This window comes from Cygnus atratus, chromosome 10 (assembly GCF_013377495.2).
Source record: "Cygnus atratus isolate AKBS03 ecotype Queensland, Australia chromosome 10, CAtr_DNAZoo_HiC_assembly, whole genome shotgun sequence".
In the NCBI taxonomy this organism is placed as follows: domain Eukaryota; kingdom Metazoa; phylum Chordata; class Aves; order Anseriformes; family Anatidae; genus Cygnus; species Cygnus atratus.
The window spans coordinates 20076674-20095923 of NC_066371.1; the positions used below are offsets into that span (position 1 = coordinate 20076674).

Sequence of the window (19250 nt, forward strand, 5' to 3'; positions counted from 1 at the left end):
TTTTCATTGCATTGATATGTAATAACAGTAAACGGGGCGATAATTTCTACAGAGCAAACAAGCAACCCTGTGACAAACTGGAGCTGAAGGTGGCTCAGCACTCGGCTGAACCAAGCCCGCGATTCGCTCCAGCTTCCACCCAAGCCACTGGTCCTGCTCTCTCCTACGGGTGAAATACCCTCTTGGACAACCAACTCAGGAAATTTAGAACATACAGCCTAAACTGCCAGGAGCGTTAACTTCCAAAGGGCATAAGTTAAAGCCTGGCATCGTGTTGAATGGTGGAAACCACCACGGGAAGCAGCGGTGGGGCTGCACGAGGACGCCTGGTTTTCAGCTGGCCTTCCTTCCTTCCTGACAGGGCCTTCAGGAGGCATTACTGCCTGACATTTACAGCGGGCAGGATAATTCATGCTTCTGCTATTCCTGTGTGCAAATGGCTTTCCAATAACTTACTTCCACTTTAAAAACGATCTGCTTCATTTTCAAATATAGTATTTTAATACCATTTTTGTTTTTTTTTACATGCTGCTCTAAACAAGGGCATGGTGCAACAAAACCAAAGTCCATATTATAAGCTGGAAAAGTAGCTAAAACCTAAGACTTTCTGACCACACATCAGTGGATCAGAGGGGGCCTGCAGTTAATTTTTGGCAGCTTTGGACAACTGAACATGGAGATCTTTAGTGCATTTTTTACAAGTTTGAACAAACTTGAAAAATAAAATACTTTGTACAACTTTTCCCTTATGTTGTTATATAGATGAATTCAATTTACATCAGTTATTTTCAGACTTCCAGATAATATTTGCTAAAAATTCTAATGAAAACGAGTTACAAAAATATAAGGGCTTTTGTCCCTTTTTTTTTTTTTAATTTTAAAGCAAAATCCTCATTCTTCCCTTTTGCATACTCTCCAGCTACTGCTGGATCTTTGTGATTTCATTTTGTGAGGCAGAATTGCTCTGTAGAAGGCAGTAAAGTAATACCTCAGCAGGGAATTCTTCAAGCTCTTTTGTTTAACATTTATATTTTCTAAAACGTTATTCTAGTTCTAGCAATGGAGTCCAACTTCAATAAGTAATTGAAACAGTATCTGTGCTCAGTGAATGGACATCCCTGATCTGCACCACAGGGGAACAAAAACACACCTCTGTTCTCTGCACTGAAACCCTGGCGGTTCGAGTCACCGCTTCCTGCTGATTTCCCAGTTTTTCCAGTGGGATTAGCTATTCTGTGCCAAATCCTGCTATCGGGTACAGATCCATTTGGATTAATTACTAAATAGGATCACTGGAAAAATAAATGATTCCAGTGATATCTATTTAAATATACCTGGTTGACCTGAAGATTATTTGTACCAAGGAAATAAATGAGTTAATGCAATAGACATCAGGGACTCTCTCACAGCAAGAAAATCACCTCTGCTTAGACATGCATTTTCCCAATGTGCCAGACAAGTATTTTTTGTTTACTAAACAACACTGAGAATGAATGAGCGCTCTTCCTCCCTCCCCTTGGCTCCCTCACACAGGCACCAGTAGCCTGAAAGATGCAGGCTGAGCTCGCGGAGCCACATGCTCACCGCTTGCCAGCCCACAGCGGTGTGCTGTACGCCACTTTCCTGGAAGAGCCTCTTCCTGGGGTCCTCTTTGAAGCCTGCTGCTGGTGCAAAGGAGGCAAAGCCAACCTGAAAGCATTCCTGGAAGTTTGCTTTTGTACAAAGAATTCCCAGAGCTGCAGGCCTTGCTCTTGCTCTACACGGTTGGAGGACATTACAAAGAGCCAGGAGCCACCAGCGGGACTCAGGAGGAAGCTTTGGTCCCTGTGAAGAGCAGGATGAAACCTTTGTGCTGCAAGATGCCCAAGGAGGTCGTCAGCAACCTCAGTGGAGCCAGGCTGCTGCTGGGAGCAAGGGGATGGGGGGCTCTCCAGGCCCCCCGGCTGTGCAGGCGCAGCTGAGATTACGGCTCTCACTCCCTCATATTCCTGTTTTGCTTGACAGGGGAGAGGGTACGAGCTTATCGGAGGAATGTCATGGACAAACAACTGATGCTTTGCAGCACTTCTATTGTTATCATAAAACAAAAGCCCCAGCAGGTTCTGACCTGCGATGAGGGATGTGGACAGTTAAAACAGATCCTTCCCAAACACCACAGCACTGACTGGGGGGACTCCTAGAGCTTGAACAGCAACAAAGGGAAACGAGGTGCTGGGAATGCCGTGAGAGGGACCCTGCCAGGACAAGCAAAACGTTATTGCAGTGTCTCTCCAACACAGGATGGGAGGAGAGCACGGAGAAATTAATCCTCCAGCGGAAGGCAGATGTCCAAAAAGAACTCACTCTGCTTTAAACAACAACCTCTAAAATGCTTTACCTGCATTTGCGTAGGTGTTCGCACGCTATCAAGCTTTGTTTTATCAAGGAACAACACAACGCAAGCTTTGCAGAGCTGCCTGTTCGGGGAGAAGCTGGGAAACAGACACCGCTCTCAGAGCACGGGGAACAAAACGGCCAAGGCAAGGATCTCTTGCAAGTATACGGCTGTATTCAGGGCCTCTTACAGACACCTGAAATAGTCCTGTTTGCTTTTCTTTTGTCATAACAGTTTCTTCACTCCCAAGCTGGAGCGGAAGAGTATTTTCTCACTCAAATAATGTCCCTCTAGCAAAATGAATTATAAATAGACATAGGGCAAGTGTTGCTGAAGTGTAGAGGGCTTAAGTCTGTCTACCACGTTTGGTTTCATAATCAGGAACATGCTGCCTTCCAAGATCTAGCCCTCCTCATTTCCATTCTTCTGACTCAAAACTAGGCCTGTGTTGGATCCTTTCATAACCACCATATGGTGCCTAGAAAACCTTTCAGATATTTGCAGTTCCCCAGGGCCTGCTCCAGATTTAAGAAATAAATTTCTGAGGATGACAATCATTCACGCCAGCGCAAACAATTTTTAGAGGACTTTTTCCCTTTTTTCTAGTGCTCAATACATTTACCCAGAAAATAAGCCAAGACAAGTGGCTCCTCAGTGAAACATTGCCCAATACATCAGATTTTATGCCTTTTGATTTAAAATGCTTGCTCTTGCGATAAAAGTACATAGAGGTGCAAGATTTCTCATTATTTACCTAAGCATATTTATTACATCCCCTCTTACTCATATTCTCCATGCCTATCATTTTTCTGACTCATCTCTTCAATACTTTTCTCAGTGACTTTCATTTCTAAAATCCTTTTGCCAACAGAACTAAATGTTGTGCTTCAGGTGAGGGTGTGATGTTGATTTGAAACATCACGTGCTTACATTTGCAGTGTTATTTATCTAGATCAGTATCCATGCTCTAACACTTTATGAGATGGCTACCACCACCTTCTGATCAGCTTCTCTAACTTTCATCCTGACAATGTCTATAGGTACTTCAAGTTTCTTTTCCACTGTTGCTTATTTTTAACACCCCTAAATCATATCAACAAGGTGCCTAGGTTGTTTAGCATTTTCTGAAATACTTGGGTTTTCAGTCTTTCTAAATCTGCAGGTAGGACCCTTATCTTTTAAATTAAATTTCTTCTTAAAAAGTCTTAAATGTGAGACATTCAACTTTTATTTCCTTGCCCTCAGTGTTTTAGTGGCTTCTATAATTTCTACTATTCCAGACAATGATCATTAGTAACCATTCTTAAGAGATTTTATAAATTTGGAAACTACTATTGTTGCTAAAATGAATATGCCCATTCTTCTGAAGGCATTTTAAGACAGATGGAGATGGGTGAATTGATTTGAAGAAATTAACAACTGAAAGTTCCTACAAAAAAAAGGTCAAAGATATACTTTGATATTCAAGATGTGAATTCTCCTCATTCATTTTGGAAGTTCTGCATTCTGTCAGATTTTGACCCCCAAGAGAAGCAGAAATAATTAACAACAACTGCACAAGCCACCTTCTTTAAACTGATTAAATGCCAAGGACATGCTCCAGATAGTGCAGGCTCTTTGTTTTGGGGAGGCTTCTGCAAGTTATCATGCCTGGAATTTGAGCAGAGCTTTTCTATGTATCTAATATTTAGCTGTTACTAATTACAACATAAATGAACATCAGTGAGCTTGCAGTTTCATTAGGAAAATTGGTTAAAACAAATACAGCAGCCTAAAGTTAATCTCTATATGGATGTAATCCAGCCTCCCAAAGCCAATGGATTGCTGCGATGAAAATTAATTGAGCACTCTGAGAAGCATGTGCTTACTGGGGGAAAATTGGAAGCAGGCATCATTTGTAACAAACTAGTCTCTGGAAGTCCTATTACACACATTTCGGATGCTAGCTCTGGGAGAGGCTTAGCACTTCACCTCCTCTAGCCTAGTTGACTCCCGTGACTCCAAATCGCACAGCCGGTTTCAGATGCAGGGCCTGGTCGATTCCTGCATAAGGCTGCCACCTGGCAAACAACCTACAGGAACTGGCTCCTGGTTGCAGAACCTCCTGGGGCCCAAGTCTATAGGGAATGCCCCACCACGAACGGCCCTAACGAGTAAATGTGGTGCAGCAGGCACGCATCCCTTCACATATCGCACAGACTGGGCATCCCACAGGGTAGCAGTGCTGAGCGGTCTCTTTGGGGCAGAGAGAAGGGCAGACACCACCTCACACTCTCCCTGGGACAGACCCTCCTAGGCTGGGCCCAGGATTCCCTCCTGCCCACGTCCTACAATCCAGGCTACCAGCCTAAACTCTGCAAAGGCACCTACTCTTTTTGTTAGTTTTTTTTTTTTTTCTTCACTTGTTCCACTCGGGTGGTTCAAACACCTTTTCTGGTGGAAACATATTGCACAGAGCAAGCTTTCAGCAGCATAGCAGAGGCATTTTCCTTGCTAAAGCACATAATATTTCAAGGCATCCAAGACCTTAATATCTATAATAAAAACGAGCATGATAACAAACACTGTCATATCTCTGCACTTCTGAAATCATTTGCAAAGCTGCCTATCATGAAACAACAGAAAGAGAATGTTATACAGACTTCTGTCACTCATGCAATGGGTTTATTCTTCACAGATCTATACTTATTAAACCAGAGCATAGGATGTGGCCTGTTTAAAGCATGCATTGATTTTAGATCATTGGTTGGCTGGCTGTTCTTCACTATCATGTAAAATAACCATGAGCCAACAGCTAACGGAAGATACAGCAGGGTCTTGCAACCTTTTTGCCAAGTATTGTCATTTTATAGGGAAACATGGTTCCAGCTGCTTGTTCTGGAAGTGAAGTTAATGAACATAACGGCAGGAAAGAACAGCTTCAGATCCAGTAAAATAAGGAAATCCAGCAGGGAAACACATGTGGAGCAATAAAAACTTTGGTCAAGCTTTACACTGGGACACTATTTCCACTGGCAAAAAGGATGTACCTTAGCTAATAGACAGTCTGAGTGCTAGCACAGACAGCTGTTGTTTTCTGCTAGAGCTGGAGAACAATTCACACTGTTCAAAAAACACATCAGGATGTAAATAATATAAATTAAGTATACAAGGCACCAGTTTTTAACACTGTTCTGCTTTCAGCCACTTTCCGCTTTGTTGTATATTTTCATTGTGGCTTATAATGGTGTGCAGCTTTATTCATAACTCATATTAACATTCTTCACACCTTTTTTCTGCAGTAAGAAAGAGATTCTTCCTTCATTTCATGTTGCAACCCAATGGCAAGACTTAACAGAAAAGATTATCAGAGAGCAATCTCCATCATATATTACAGCTGAGTTGTGAGGTAAGTTTTGTTTGAGGGAATTTGTTAGCTAGGCTTCCTCTACCTGGATACTCCCTTCAACATTTTCTGAATTCAATTTATAAAATAGCTGAATAACATATGTGCCAGTTCGATGAGGTTGCTGTATGTGTGAAATGACATCAGTGCTTAACCTGGTCCATTGCCTTTTCTGGGAGCTGCACTACTCATACAGGATTTCAGATAGACCTGAAAAATGTTATTTAAAACCATGATAGGATAAAAATATCTTCATACAAACATGGAGGAAGAAAAGTCTAATGGCACTGACTGCCCAGTTCTGTTACTTTTGGGCTGGAAACTTTAAGATTTCTTTCATCACAACCATTATCAATCATATCAAGCCAAGTAACCAAATAACTGCTGATAAATTGAATTTTAAGAATGCTCTCTTATCTATTGTTATTAAGATTGTATTAGTATACACAAGACAGCAAAGCTGTTTTGATTTAAAAATATGCAAGGATTTTTGGTTACATTTAGACTAGAGAGACATTCTGCCTATTTTCATTTCATTATTTTACCCTGAATACATTTTTAACAACAATGGGATACACCATTAAGGATACGAAGGGCTGTCAGCAGTTTTCACCGAATGCTATGACATTTCCAGAGTACTCCAAATGATTCAAGAAATCGAAGAATGTAATCACTTCTGGATAACACAGCTTTGTGCAACTACTAACTACAAATTGCTTAAGAGAAAAACCCTTTGGGTTTTGCCTTGAAAGGGAAGGAAGATCTCATGCATTTGGGCTAAGTGGCAGTGGAACCCCTCTGTCCTAGCTGTCCTGCTCAGGTGTGCTACAGAGCAAGGGTTACAGACTGGCCATCTGCACTAACAGATAACAGAAGAAGAAACAGATAAAAAGCCATATTTACTCTAAGTTAACACACTATGAGCCTGGCAATGCCTGATGCTGCTCTAGATATTCTTTGGTTAGACAGCTATACCCTGACCAGCAATTCCTGTTTTTAGAGACTGGGCTCTCCTTTCACGCTAAATCTCTGACCCTCGAGAGGCCACACAGAGAGCACAAGTGAAGTTTCATGGCTGAGCATTCCTTTGTGTTAGTATCAATTATATCACTTTGCTGCTGACAGATTCTTGCTTCCCAAACAAAAAGAGAAACAAAACGAAGAGGGATTTGATAGCTATGCTTGTTTGGACTGTGATTAACAACGCAAAAAAAAGAAAAGGGAAAGCTTTTGCATCATAACTTCTGATGCATCACAGCTTAGTAGGGTTTGTCCGTGTCAGACAGAACGTATTCAAGCAAAGCACTACAGTAACAGCACAACATCAACCACTTCAGATGTTGCAATTCCCAAGCAAAATGAGGCACCATCCAACTTTAGGTCAATATGTTATTTTAAGAATATAAAAGGCTTTAATGAATTAGAACAAATTTTAATAAAAGTTTCTCCTAATTTTTTTCAAAGCAAATACATTCCATTTTTAGTGTGAACTCAAAAGATTATGGAGGCATGTAATAGATTTGAAGAATTGCACCAGGTCTTACTAGAAACCTGAATTCAGATTAATTTTCTTGATCTGGACCAACTCTTTCAAGGTTTTTAAACCACAGATTCAAAAGAAATTGAAATGGATGCCAGAGCATCCACCTGGAACCTAGCTAGATCACTCTGTGCTCCCTTTGTGTTCTCTGCAAGCCAAGGCCTCCTGACTGACCTGTTCAACTGGTGTCCGTGACTAAGCTTTGAAACAGGGATTTGGGGTCCTCAGGAGTATACTTGCATGAGAACAGCACATGCTCTCCATTTTCCTCCGCACTCCCATAGGAACTGCGCAGTCCTTGCCCGTTCTGCAGTATTCCTCCAGGTTCTGAGCCAGCCTCAAGTTCTATGTTTTCTGAGACAAAAATGGAAAAAGTGACTTTTGGAGCCAAACCTTGAGGTCTAGTTGAAGACATGTTGCTTAGCTACCCAGACATTCACATCTGTATTGCCTGTCAAGTACGAAAAAAAGACAACTATATTGGAGTGGTAGGGAAAAAAAGCACTTTAAGGGAGGTCATCTCTCCAGCCCGGTGCTCCGAGGCAGGCTCCTCAAGGCATATCATGCTCCTGCCAAGTTACACATTGTTCCAGCCTGTTCTTAAAAGACCTCCGGTGGTGGATAATCCACGTTTCACAATGCAGGCCAATGGCCAGGGCCTTAGCAGAGGATGATTCCCTCACACTAACAATGGTCCTTTCTATTATGTTTTGGCAAATGCAGAAAGGAATTTGTTCTATCTCATAGATCAGGCTAATTCCCTCGCTTGGTTGGTTTCTGTCAGCTGAGCTTTGAAGATACCCAATAATTTCAGTCCTAGGAGAGCATTATGAGCCGTTCTCTGATGAACACATCATCAAGGACAACACTGTAATGGGTTTTTAAATTGTTTCCCTTAGTCATAGGCTTAAAATAAAAATTAAAAAGAGGCGGAAGAAATAGTACAAGCATTAGACAAATGTAATAGGAATGCTTAGACACTGTGAAAACCAAGGGAGAACATAATTACAGACCATGTTTCACAGAGTGTGAGTCACTGGAGAAGAAAAAATGCTTTAAACTTGCATACATTCAGCTGATAATAACTGTAAGGAAAAAAAAAAACAAGCCCAAACAGTCTGGGGCTGGCCTCCTCAAACACCTCCAATTTCTAAATCCAGAAATACAAATACAAGGCCACATCCTCAAGCAGTGCAGCAGAGCGTGCCGCCTCGCACCGGCTGTGAGCCTGCTGCCATGCCTGCAGGGAGCACAGAGCCCTGAGGGCACAGAGCAGCAGACCAAGCGGTGCGAAGGCGAGTGCACCAGGCACGAGGCTCGCATGGGAGCGGGGCACCTGGCGCATTGAGCTGGGCCCGTGGACAGCCTCACAGCCTGGCCATGTCTGGTGGGTGTTCACCTTCAGCAGCAGTCACCTCCTGGTGCTTCCCACCGAATAAGAGGCCATTTTTAAGCACAGTACACTTGTCTGTGCCTAGATGAGATCATCGTAAGCTCTGTATGTCATAATACATCATATTTTCAACAACAGGAGTGGTTTTAGCCTCAGATATCAGTTAGATTTTGTGAAGATTGCAAGGAGTATTCTTTCAGACAGGCAAGAAATAGTACACACACAGAACAGTGGCATAGTTTAGATTTTTTTGCCCAGCTCCTACCAATGGGAAAGAATGAACAAAAAATGATATTATGTTTGGAAGGTGGAAGTAAGGTCAGAAGGCTTGAGGCTAAAGTAAATAGATGTCTGAAAAAACTGCCTGCATCAACACTTTTGCACAAGTAATTTATATGCTGCTAGCTATTGAGTGAAACCCCAGTGCAGCACTCCTGCCTTGTGCCGCACGTTGCTGCGTCACAGCTCAAAGCCACAGGCAAGAGGAAACACGACAAGCCTACAAACACTTCGTGTGACAAGGAGCAAGAGGTTGTTCTTCTGAAAGACACTGCTCATAACAAAAAGGAAGACATTTTGCCTTACAACTACTCGGTGCAGCAGTGACTTTGAATACTGTACATTGCAAAGCAGTTAAAAGATTTGGGATGTTCACGTGCACCCAGTTTGTTTAAGTCTTACACAGGATTTTCTGCAAGGCAGTACCACTGACATCGTGTTGAATGGCAGAAACTGGTCTTTCCTCATTTGCTTTTGCCTCTCTGGATACTTTGGCCACCATTTTTTCTCTCCTTTCCTTACAAACTGCAGAAGAAATGAACACATGTCATGTCAGTGTGTTACTCCAGCCCTCCAGGTTGGCCTGACACCCACATTTCACTCCGTGCTAACTCAGTTGCTGCCAGATTGCTTCCTTCTCTCTGCTGACGGCTTCTGATGGGGTTATATCGATGTGTAATGCTGGCTGATGCAATCTGTTGCAAACTTGCATCATGGCCTGAAAGCTATCCTACAAGCCTTGCAGCAAGGCTCCATGGTACCAATGGCTGTGGGCAACTCCTGTCTAAGTATGGTGAAGATAAGAGGCCACAAACGTACATTTTTGTATAAATACTCAGGCGTTGGAGCGGCCTCAGCTCTAAGTGAAGGCAGTTACTAAGGCACTACAAAGCAGCACAGCATTCGTTCCCTTCGAGGGGTTTGCCTACACCTAAGGCTAGCCTGGTGCATGAAGGAAATGGATGTGAAGGGGAAGCAGCTGCAGAGGAAGAGCTGTGGGAAGAGCAGACTGAGATGCTAATCAAGTCTTCAGACACCCTCAAGGAAGGCTCGTAAAGCAGGAAAAGCAGCAGCAGCCCCAGCATTCCCAGTCCCCAGGCCATTGCAAGGCACAGACTCGCTCCCAAGCCCCTTTGTCAGAAGCTTCCCTGAGGCCCAGCTTTGCCTAGCAGCTGAGATCAGTTTTGAGCCAGCTCTACACAAACAGATGACTAAATGACCACATTTCTTCAAATAACTTCATTTTGTTGCAGAATAATCTATTCTTTCCTCAGCTGCATGCCAGAACTGGCTGAGACATCACAGAGGTAAGTGATATAAATGCTGAAGCCATCCTTATGGAATTGCCTAGAGATATCTGACTCATGCTATTATGTGCAGTTAATTTTGTCTTCAGTTACTTTTTTCTTTTCACATAAAGAAGTTTATACATTGATTTCCTAATTACTGCCGTTAATTCTCTATGTAAATGAAATACCTTTCATTCTGCCTACTTATATGGGATATCAGGATGTACTACGGCAAGTAATGGACCAGCCACTACCAAGGAAATAAGACACTGCTCGGTGTCTGTAGAGCATGCAGCATGTGCCAGCACATCATCCACATTTCAGATCTTCTATAAAAAAGAGACAAATTTCAACAAAGAATATCTAAGTTTTATCCTCTTCTTGCTATACAACTTTTGTACAACTCAGCTAGACAGACTTTGAACACACACACACACACACACTTAAAAATAATCTTAAAAATATATATAAACAATATAAATATATAAACATATATATATATAAAATATATATAAACAATCTTAAAAATATATTCTTACTTACATTTCTAATGTTGGGATTTTTATTTATTTATTTTTAAAAATATATTTCTTTTCGCCTGGGGGCTAAAATCCCTGGTTTGAAATTCTAGCTCCAGTAAGGTCAGCTAGTAAGGGGACAGCATTAGGATTTTATCATGTGTCTCTCTCACTGAGAAAAATGAAACAAAAAAATCTGGTGACATCCAGTCACTTAACAGGGCTGTATTGCAGGTGGATTTACACCCACATACACATACATGTTGTCTGTATATGCATGCATGTACAGGGTACAAACATAGACTCATTTACTGGTTAACGCCCTCAACAGTTAAGAGGTTCCAGCCACCAGCAATAACTGAGAAAAGGTGGTCAAACTGCTCAAATTAAGTCACTTAGAGTTTAATACGGTTCTACCTTTCAAGATTTCTTACTACTACACATCACTATTTAAGCACTGCAAAAGTCTCATGACATTCCCAGAAAGAAAGACACGGTTGTGGTGGTAAAACAACCTCAAGATGCAAAAACCTGTACACTTCACCATGTCCCTCAAGTACCATTATTTTGTGCAGATAATGGTTTTATAATGTAATTATAACTCCACGATGTTACTGTTATTACATTTTAATAACACATGTTTAACTCTGTAAGATGATGAACATATTCACTGTGAAAAAACACGGCACAGTAATCATATTGAAAGCAATCGTCTTCATAAAATCCAAAGAAACAGGAAATGTTATGTATGTTAATTGCAGTGGGGAAAAATGTAATGCCAGGCAATAGTTAAAACACCAGAGTCAGGCAAGGCAAATTATAGATCTCTTTCAAAATTAATATCAAACAGCAGCTCTACAAACAAAATATGTAAATGTCTCTACTGAAATTCAACTGCTTTCTTAAAATTGAATCTACAGGCTCCTCTTCGGAGCATTATTACAGCAGTCCTTTGTGCTTTTGCCTAGCAACAAGCCTGCTGGTGCTGGATACTCTCAGGAGTGGCACTCTGATTACCAAGCCATACCACATCTTTACATTTTATTGTTTTTTTCGTGTGTGTGTGTGTTTGGTTTTGTTGAGTTGGGGGGGCAGCAGATGGGGGGCAGCCCTATTGCAGGATTTCTCCATGCTTGTTCTGTGTGAAATGATGAGTAAGGCAGGTAGGCTATGGAGCTCTGTGCAGCTGACGTTAAGCGAAAGATGTTAAGATGGATTTTTCACTTGCAGTGTCACACTGTAACTGTATTGGAGCCTTGCAGAAGAAAGACATTGTATGGAGGAGTCAATGATCTTGAACAGGCCGTGTTTGCTCTGCTGAGCCTCATACTTTGAGCTTGAGAAGCCTATATGTAATTAATGTAATCTGTAACTTACCATAGCTTTGGGAAAGATAAACTGTGAGTGGATCAAGGGGTGTAAAGCATTGATCCTGACCGAAAGACCATTGCAGGTTCAGGAGTTAGTGATGTACATGGGTTTAACCTGAGTGGGTGCAGGCAGTGCTGTGCTGCACAAACCCCTTGGATTCAAGATAAACTCAGCCCCACTCTTTGTAGCAGAGGAGCCTGCCAGCTGCTGCCACATGCTGCTGCTAATTACACACTTGTCTGGCCTCGCCCTCACCTGAAAGTGCTACAAGAAGTTCTCATGAGAACATCCTGTAGCAATAGAGCTGTTTTATTGTACAGAAATCATATACTGGCTAGAATGCCCAAGAGAGCTTCTCTCCACAGGCAGGGGCTGCGCTGCTCTGCTCGGTGTGCTGGGGGAAAATCCATCTGGGCTCTGTCCAGTGCTGCACGAACGCAGGGTGCCCAGCATCTCAGGGGACCTAAGACTTATTAGCTTCCTATAACTCCTCTTCTTATTCTGCCTTATTAAAGCAGTTAGCTTATTAAGCTATTTGTTGTCAGGCCTTTCTTACCGAGATCCGGAAAGAGCCCTGCGCCGTCTCTCACCTCACCCCCTGCCACGCAGAACAGTGGCAGCGCAGGTAGTCAGCTCCTGCCGATTACATTCAACCTTCTCACTTGGGTTCATTCAGCTGCTATGCAGATTAACCACATGAAACCTGCACTGAAAGCCAGGTTTTAATTTTCTGTCATTGTACAGCAGTGTTCATAATTCCATAACCTAATATACGGTGTGACTATGTTTACTGGCAAAAGCTGTCTTTCAGATGATGACCAATGCACCTTCTGGCTTTAATTTATTTATAGAACCGAACAAAAGCTTTAGATCCAACCCTTGCTCTCATATTGCCAAAGGCTATCATTAAATTTTAATTGACAACCTGAATTTATCCCCAAGAGATATGTCCTCATCTCTTCCAAGGACTTGCATGGTCTTGTCCCCTGGACCTTGCTGTACTCACCCAGAGATGAGAAGCGCTCACATGAGCACTAGGATTTTTGCCAAGCTCAATTCAAACCCCAGTTCTAGAACGATGAAGAACACACCTAACCTTTGCCTGAATCAAAGGCAAAATCAATTTTATATGATGGAATAGAATACCTGAGGTGGATGGTGTTCATTCCCCATGGGCAGGGTTCCCAGGAACCCACCGAGCCCTTGCACCGATGCTTCCTACAGCTCCAGTCTGAACAGAGAGAATCAATCCCTCGCTGGTCATGAAGCTTGTCCTCCAGCAGCCAGGTTTTGGAAAGCTCTGCAAGGGGAGGACTTTACCCTTCCAGCCCAAGTGTCAGCAGAAAGAGCCCCACCACTAGAACTGGCTGTCACTTGTGCCGCTGGTGCTGGAACCTATGGGGCATCCCCCACCAAAGGGGGGAAGGAGCCTGCAGAGGAGGACACACGCCAGGCCTTTGGCCCTGTCGGTGTTTGCTCAGCTCTATCTCCACAAACTCCACCACTTCCACATCTGTCCATGTGACCCTCAGGACATTGCCTAGGACTGCGCATTTCCACCTCGAAGCACTATCTCCACACACCAATACTAAACATGTTGTCAGACAAAACCCACAAACAGTTAACAGAAGAGACCATTGTGATCTTAGAATGCACTCTGGCGACTGAGTGGGTAAATATATCCATGTCAGCACGGATCCAGCCACAGACTGCAAGCGCTGTTTCAGAACCGAAGACGGAGTATTCGTTTTTCACCCGCCACCCACAGTATGCATGTCTTCCACAGTGCGTTCCTATTTCAGGATATACTTGGGTAATTAAAATTTAATTTGTACAAATGCTAGCATAGGAAATTATGACAACACAGTTGTTTACATGATAAATGCTGTAAATAAATAAGGAAGATTGCAGAGAGTTATAATGTAACTTCAGGGTGTGCTTATGCACTTCCATTTTTCATCTGAATATTAAAATAAGCTTATATTAAAAACTGCAGAGAGAATATGATACACATGTTGGCTGCAGAATTTGAGCTTTTCCCACAGTAAGCATCTTTACACCCTATTTCAATACAATGAATCTTTTTTTCACAGGACTGTTGATTAAAAAAAAAGTCATCACTGGTGCTGCTATGAAATAGGCTATGTGATAAAGTTATAAAATCATTACTCTGGAATTCAGATGGGCCAAAAATAACCAAGCCCTCATGCAGGGCTATGCCACAGTCACTGTATGTCACGGAAGCATAGATTTGCTACTTTAATCTGCAGCTCTCTCATCTTAACACAGCAAATACTTTGTAAGGAATACAGAATTCTGCCCTCCATGGTGAGCTACCACATGTGCTCAAAAAGCTGTGATGGAAACATTTGCACAGAGCCTACAAAAAGGAATTGTTCACTCTATGCACATAAAGAAACTGTTGAATATGCTCCAGAGGATTAAAGAGTAGTTAAAACACTGGGGATAGAAAAGAGATCACAGGAAGACAGAGCAGAAAAGCAGTGAGTGGCAAGGAGGAAGATGCAGATATCAAGACATATTTTACTTAAATACTATCAGCCTTAAAAAAAAAAAAATCAATACAGACTTTTTTTTTTCAGGCTGTGAAGGTGGATGGGATGTATGACATAGGCAGTATATTTTTCTTCTGGAAACGGCCAGGTTCTCCTTCCTGCTAGTGTATTTTTATTTCTGCAAAGGACTACTAGCTAAGAAGAGAAACCCAGACTACATAAACTAAGACAGTGATACCCAGAAAACCTGAAGAAGGAACCTAAGAACCTAAAGCCTATTAAGAGGTCTGGCAAAAGAGATAAAACAGGCAAATTATGCAGCAGGTAACAAATGTCCTTTTTAAAACAATCAAACATCATTTTATATCCTTTACTGCTGTCTTGGTTCATGTTGCATGCATTCAGCAAAAGCTCACTGCAGGATTTCGTTCAAGTTCAGCAAGGTTTGGATCAGCTCATGAAAATACAGGTGCTCTTCCCCATATCATAAAAGATGCACAGTACATAGGCAATATAAGCAAGATGCTCACCCATACATCTACTTCTTGGAAGTCATGTTGGAAGCAGCTCCATCCCCATGAGTTATTTCACTTTAAAAATCAGAAGTCTCTTTAAAGATGCATTGGAATGATCGCTCTGCTTCAGTGGGATTGCATTAGCAGGTCCAGGAATATTGTCTGGCAGCCAGAACACACAGCCATTTTCTATATTACAGTATTACCTAACTAGAATATAAATATTGGGTGGGAGAGACAATTTGTCTCTCTCCTTGGTAAGCCTCGGTATAAATACCAGTGGGATAAGACACAGTCATGTGCCTGGCTGCTTCTTAAGTCACTGGCACCATAAAACTGTATAGCAAAGTGGGAAGCAGCGTTAGCGGTTAGGCATATCTGCACTTACTCAGAACTTTTTCCATAGCCTGGCTGTTGGACTTTTCACTAATGGCTAGTTGCTTTCCACAGCAACTTTATTCTGAATTTTATTTGAACAGAATGGCTCTAGATACCATGAAACTTCTAAAACAAAGACCATCTCTTAACCTGAACATATATATAGATACAAGACTTCTTTAATCTTACTCTCCTTTTTTGAATTCAGTTGCTGTCTCTGCAGCTGCACAACGAGAAAACCTGTTCTAAAGCCTACAATTGTGTGCTATATTCATACTTTGAGAGACTAACCCAAAGCATCCTTAAATGCACTGTCTACAGCCCCAATTTACCTTTAATAAGAAGCCTTTTGAACCCTTTGAATAATTTTTGAAGGCAGGTTTTAACATACTCTTGATTTCTGGCTCTTAACTCACACTGGGAACTCAGAGCGTCCTTGTTTCGGTGCAGACACCAGTAAGGGCAGGAATATCAGGGTATCAGATGGCCCCCGCATACAAACAGTGCATTGTGCTTGCTATCCACAGCCCACCTGACGCGATGGCACAGCCGGTGCTGCAGCAGGACAAGCCTTGCACACCCTGCTGCACCCGTGCTCCTGGGGCAGCTCTGCTGGCAGCAAGGCAGCAGCTTCCCCCATGCCCTCCCCTAAACTGCCCGTACCCTGGACCTCAGCGCTGATGCAGTATTACTTGTAGAAACAGTTTTATGGCTTCCTTTGTTTCCAGCTACTTAGCCAGGGTTTAACTCACAACACAATCCTGCTGCTTCCTCCAACTGCTCGAGAGGCACCTTTGTTCAAAGCTTTGTGGAAAGTGAGAGTTAAACAAACAAATCACCTTTATCAGCCATTCCCAAATCCTTTCGAAGAATCAAAACAGGCCAAGGATCTGCAACACACTCTGGGTTAAGTTGTGTTATTTGGGCTCCGTTGGGTTATATTTTTGAAAGCCTTGTGTAACTATCCTTAATTATAAATTCAATTAATTTCCTGAATGGAAAGTCATAATATCTACAGTCAGGTACGCCACTCAAAAATAAAGGAAGTTATGTCTTGGGTTTGTTACTACAGCAAGGTAATGTAAATATGCATTTTCTATCCTGAACAGCATCAGGACAAACTTACTCAGACCACCGACCAAAGACGCCCTTTCATTTCTGCTTATGACAGGTTTATAAAGAAAGAAAGATAAAAAACAGAGAAAAACATTGTGGGATAGATAGTCAGGTAAAACAAAAGGCAAGCTTTGTATATAATTACTGGATTAAATTTCATGTAACGAAATAGAGCATTTTCAATAATGACAACAAAATCCTCAAAGCTGGTTTCCAATAACTCACCAGATGCACTAGTGGTAATTTCTATTCTGCATCGCTTTCCTTATGAGATGGATAAATATCATCAGGCAGCAGTGTGGAGAGTGTTTGAAGGACGAGAACTGTGAATTCTGCTCCAGGCTTGCCCTAAGGTTACCAGAGAATGACCAGTTCCTGCAAGGCCACTTTGACAGCACACTGCTCCCACCTCTCAGTGCGAATGGACATCAAGAGCTTGGTTTGCTAACAGCCCTGTTGTTCTTCCACCTCTTCAGAAGCTAACTCATACACACCTCTCTTACATTTTACCCAATTATATAGTCCCTTTTAAGCCTCCACCACCAAAACAAAGAAATGTACCTCAAATGGAGGTAAATTTGAATCCTTGGTTTCCATACAATAACTTGAGCTGCTTGGTTTGGAAAACAGCACCTGTTTTAAGCACTCGTATTTTATCCTCATGCTAGGTTTGCTAGGTTTTAGCATAATGTTTTTTAGGCAGGCAGCTGACAGATCAGCAGCAGTTAAGTACTTCAGAGCAGTTTTATTTTTTCATATTTTTATTTATCCTGATAGCAGCTGTTTAAGAAGCTGTATATTCAGAGTAATAAATGTTTCACTTCCATATAGCCAGCACCACTGCAGAAGCATTTGCTGAACAACCTTACAATGTTACTCACCAAGAAAGTGATTAACCCTAATTGCTGACAACCGTTTAAATATTTAGACAATACTACAAACCGGGGCTGTAGAACAGGGAGACTAGTACACGGTATAGGCAGACTGAGAGCCCAGAACAGAGCTTTCCTACTCACCACCCTAATTCATCGTTACAAACCACAGATATGAAACAATGCAGTGTTTTTAAGCTAGGCTGAAACTGTAGGTTTTATTTTCCTAAAAATGTGAAGGTGGTTATTTTTGCCTTCATCCAGAAACCCCTACTTGGTCAAACATTTCTTTTTAACCATTTCCAATTGCTGTTCCGGTCATTGAGTCTCTAGCAGTCATGCCTTTGAAAAGTTTCTGAGATCGCCCCACGTGTAGGTGCAAGCATCCATTATTCTTACACACTACCATTAGAGTTTCTCTTCTGAAATAAAAACCAAGTCTCTAGAAGTGCAGCACGCAGCAATATCTGAGCCACGGTTGCCCTGGCCCCAGCATTAGGATGTTTCCTGTCTCTCAGTCATCGATTACCTCTTGTTTGTGTATCAATCCTGCAGAAAAGGAGTGCCAGAGAGAAAGATAAATTCACATCTCACCCCTTCTGCCTGCTTATGAAGCCAGAAAAAATGATTTGGTGGTACTCAAGAAGGAAATCCTCAGAAGGGACTAATGACTTCCCCTTTTATTGTAACCCTTTTACAATCCATCACGCTGATTGGTAGATTTAGGGCTTCACAGATAAACCTCCTGGCAACCAGCTGCACCGCTGATGGGATTCACATCCAGTCCTACAACAGAGACAGTTCTAGCCCAAAGGATTAAATTCTGCCTGCATCCATGCCCTTAAAGCAGCTCTCCTTGCACCACAGGGATTGGCACAGGACTGTAAATGAGGACACCTGGATTCTGTTCCCAGTGTGGATGTAGCCTGTGCTTAGAGTCACATGAAGGTCCCCTAGGAACCAGATGCAATTCACTCTGTTACATACTGAAACACTTCATCCTGAACCACCTGATCCCAAAGGAAATCTGGGGAGTCTGTGCTTGGTACCCAGCTCTTCTATCAAAATGACAACCTAAGTAGCCAGCATGCTAGGTTTCGTTTTGGGACCCACTTCCATCAGTATGCCCAACTTGCACGTTTTGAACTAGCACATTTCCTCCTTCCACTCTCAGATGGAGTAAGAATTCACTCCATTTTATTTAAGACCCATTACCTAGACACCAGAGCGACTCTTTTCTTTCACAGAGACGACTGAAATGCTTCATTATAAAATAAAGAAGCAAAGGTGTTCCTCTCCCACGTTGCAGCAGTGCAGTTGTTAGCATACTTAGCTGTGTTCAAACCTGTGCCCCACAGACTGCAACGACGGGTTTCACACTGTGCTAGTCGGGGTGCTCAGCACCTCTCATGATAACGCCATGCCACCACTCCCGGAAGAATTTGCTGGATCAGAGAAAATGGGATTTGGGTTGGGTTTCCCTACACTTGCCAAAGCACCCAGTGAACAGCTCTGTGCTGGGCTTAGACCTTGTTTCTCCCAGTTCTGAGAAAAACTCCAAATTTAGCTCTAGAACTGCCACCTTACCTCCTCTAAGGACCACGTTCTGAAGTGAAGTGGCACCGTACAAGGACCCCAGTCTTGCCAGTGCAAGCTGCACATGCAGCCGGGTGCATGGTGAACAGGGTTCCAGCCCCTGAGCCT

General features: G+C 42.4%; 1 protein-coding gene across 1 annotated transcript in view; it reads left to right on the forward strand.

Moving 5' to 3' along the window:
• Positions 1 to 9820: 9820 nt before the first annotated feature.
• Positions 9821 to 19250, forward strand: part of NINJ1 (ninjurin 1) — a 39807-nt gene continuing 30377 nt past the window's right edge. The window contains exon 1 of the mRNA XM_035558202.2: positions 9821 to 10278. The gene's annotated coding sequence lies outside the window, so the exon portion shown is untranslated. The remainder of the gene's footprint in view (positions 10279 to 19250) is intronic.